Here is a 3,293-nt window from a genome sequence, read left to right on the forward strand (position 1 = left end):
CTTGGACTTTCTAAGTTTAGCCTCTCCAAACCCTGAATCAGCTCACTTTCCTCACATTCCCAAGATTTCCTATGTATCTTTTTGTCTTTTTGCATGCCAGATATTTGTCTGATGTCATCCATGAAGAAAGTGCAATTATAAGAGTAGAGGGTGTTTTGTTTTGTTTATTGCTTTTAACTAGTGACTCGGGTTATCTATGAAATCAAATACTTTATTTTGAAAGCAATCAGGCTAAGGAATCCAAAAATAAGACTAATGATTAATTTTACAGATTCACAAAATTCTAAAAAGTGGCTTAATTTCAAGTTAGAGATGTAATGCACATGCATTGTTCAAAAAGTTGGAAAACAGAGGGCTTCCCTGGTGGCGCAGTGGTTGAGCGTCTGCCTGCTGATGCGGAGGACACGGGTTCAAGCCCCGGTCTGGGAGGATCCCACATGCCTCAGAGCGGCTGGGCCTGTGAACCATGGCTGCTGGGCCTGCGTGTCCGGAGCCTGTGCTCCGCAACGGGAGAGGCCACAACAGTGAGAGGCCCGCGTACCACAAAAAAAAAAAACAACAAAAAAACCCTTGGAAAACAGAGAATTCAGTCATTTTTCTACATTTCTAAATGTATATATATTTATCCATGTATCTACATATCTTCATTTTCTTTTGATTTTGGGAGATGATCTTATAGGTATAGTTTTGTGTTTTGTTTTTTTACCCTGAATTTTCTCATTAAACTTTGTTTTAAAGGGTCTCAAAACTCAAGATTTTTGGTCAAGTTGTTTCCATTAAAAAGTACGGATTTTAAAAACTAATAACTTAAAATTGCCACAGAAAAAAGCCAAATGATCCACAAAACACCCTCTTTTCCCTCTGAAGGTTTTGAATTGCATTGTTATCATTAACCAAATTTTGCTATTCAGTGGCCAGTTGAGAGAAACAGTTCTGAGACCTTCTACCACCAGTCTGATTAAGACTAGGATGGCAGCTATTAGGGATAATATTATTTTAGCCTACTAAGTTTTATGAGCAGACTTAGTGAACTTACCCGCTCCAGCAGCTTTCTTGTCCACTGATTTGATGACACGCACAGCAATGGTCTATCTCACGTCACAAACAGCCAAATGACCCAGAGGAGGCTAGCCAGAGTTCAACACATGGGCTTCCAAGAAGCACATCAACCATGTCAGCAACCAGATTTCAAGAATTCGAGGTCATCTTTTAGCTTCTTGCCAGAGTAGTGATCAATCTTCTCCTTCAGCTCAGCAAACCTGCAAGCAATGTGAGCTGCCTGACAATTTAGCACTGAATTCATAGGTTCATAGCCAGCACTGATTTGGCCTGGGTGGTTTAGGGTAATCACCTGAGCACTGAAGCCAGCTGCTTCCAATAGTGGGTCATTTTTTCTATCACCAGCCACAATGCCAGGATGAATAATTTTGACAGGCAAATTCTTGACATTGAAGCCTACACTGCCCCCCAGAAGAGCTTTACTCAAAGCTTCATGGTGTATTTCAACAGACTTTACTTCAGCTGTAATGTTGACTGGAGCAAACGTGGCCACCATGCCAAGTTTAAGAATACCAGTTTCCGCCTGCCACAGCTAAGATCTGGCACAACCAAATTAATTAATTAATTAATTAATTTAAAAAAGAGACTCTTTCCAATATGGTAACAATTCACAAGTACTGGGGTTTAGAACTTAAACATATCTTTACAAAGAAAAAAAGAACACCAGTCTCCACTCAACCCACAGGGACAGTACCAGTACCACCAATTTTGTAGACGTCCTGGAAGAACAAACCTAAAGGCCTGTCAATTAGAAGAACTGGTGCACAGGTCACAATCTGGAGATTCGAGCACTGTGGTTCCACTGGCACTGCCATCTTTATCGGTGACTTTTCCCTTGAACCAAGGCATATTTGTACTTGGCTCCAGCATGTTTTCTCCATTCCAACCAGAAACCAGCACAAAAGCTACTGTGTCTGGATTATAGCCAATTTTCTTAATGTAGGTGTTGACTTCCTTAACGATTTCCTCATTATCTCTCTGGCTAAGGAGTAGCTCAGTGGAATCCATTTTATTAATACCAACAATTAGTTGTTTCACAACCAGTATGTAAGCCAGAAGGTCATGTTCATGGGTCTGCCCATTCTTGGAGATACCTGCTTCCAATTCACCAACACTAGCAGCAACAATTAGTACAGGAGAGTCAGTATGAGATGTGCCTATAATCATGTTTTTGTTAAAGTCCCTGAGTCCTAGGGCATCAATGACTGTCATGTACTACTGGTCTCATATTTTCACATGGAATTATCAATGGTGATAGCAAGCTCATTAAGCATTCAGTTTACCCAAGACCCAGGCATACTTGAAGGAGGTCTCTCCCGTCTCAGCAGCCTCCTTCTCAAACTTTTCATTGGTTCTTTTGTCAATCCTACCATATTTGTAGATCACATGGACAGTAGTGGTGGACTTGCCTGAATTTATGTGTCCAATGATGTTGATGTTAATATGAGTCTTTTCTTTCCCCATCTTGGCTTAGATTTAGTGGTGGTTTCCATGGCACCAGTGTTCTGGAAGCAAATATGTTGCAAAAAAGCTGCACTAAAATTAAATATGGAGGATTTCCCTCAATTAAGTTTAAAAAAAATGGCCAACTCCAGTATAAGCATTTAATCATACATTTAGTGTTTGGAATTTTAGTTAGGGAATTTATAATTATTTCCTCTCTCATCAATTCTGTGATGAATACATTTGATGTATCTTTTGAATAATCTTTGAATGCATTTTTAAAATTATTTCCTTATTATAGTATCTATGTCACTAGAATTCACATTCCTGGAGGTGGGCTGGATTGTAAATTCAAAGATTACCATCTTCCTTTTGTTGACCTAGAAATAGGACCACTGCTGTAAGACAAGGAAAAAACCTCACTTATTTGGGGGTGTTAGGAATAGCAATTCAGGAGACACAGATTTGGGTAGAAACCCAAATGTGCTTCAAGAAGAGTTAAAAACCAAAGAGTTTTAACAGGAAAAAGGAGGAAGCTTACATAATTGTTTTGCAAGAATTATGATTGATTTTGGCAGACTGGAGACATTCTTGTCTGTACATGGTTGGTTGCTAAGGCTGTTACTCTGAGAGAGTTCGATGTGCAAGCATTCTTTAAAGATGTTGTGGCCCAGTTCAAATTCATGTTCCATCTGGGTGGAGATGTGCATAGGCCCTGCTTTCCCAGTGGCCTCCTGGCTTCATTTTACTGTTCTGTTGGCATTATAGACTCCATTTGATTCATTTCTTCA

At 39.7% G+C, this 3,293-nt stretch overlaps 1 pseudogene; it reads right to left on the bottom strand.

Annotated features, from left to right (window-relative positions):
* Window positions 1–1,088: 1,088 nt before the first annotated feature.
* Window positions 1,089–2,523, bottom strand: LOC132489424 (elongation factor 1-alpha 1-like; annotated as a pseudogene).
* Between the last annotated feature and the right edge of the window lie 770 nt (window positions 2,524–3,293).

The sequence above is a fragment of the Mesoplodon densirostris genome, chromosome 4, assembly GCF_025265405.1.
Source record: "Mesoplodon densirostris isolate mMesDen1 chromosome 4, mMesDen1 primary haplotype, whole genome shotgun sequence".
Lineage (NCBI taxonomy): Eukaryota > Metazoa > Chordata > Mammalia > Artiodactyla > Ziphiidae > Mesoplodon > Mesoplodon densirostris.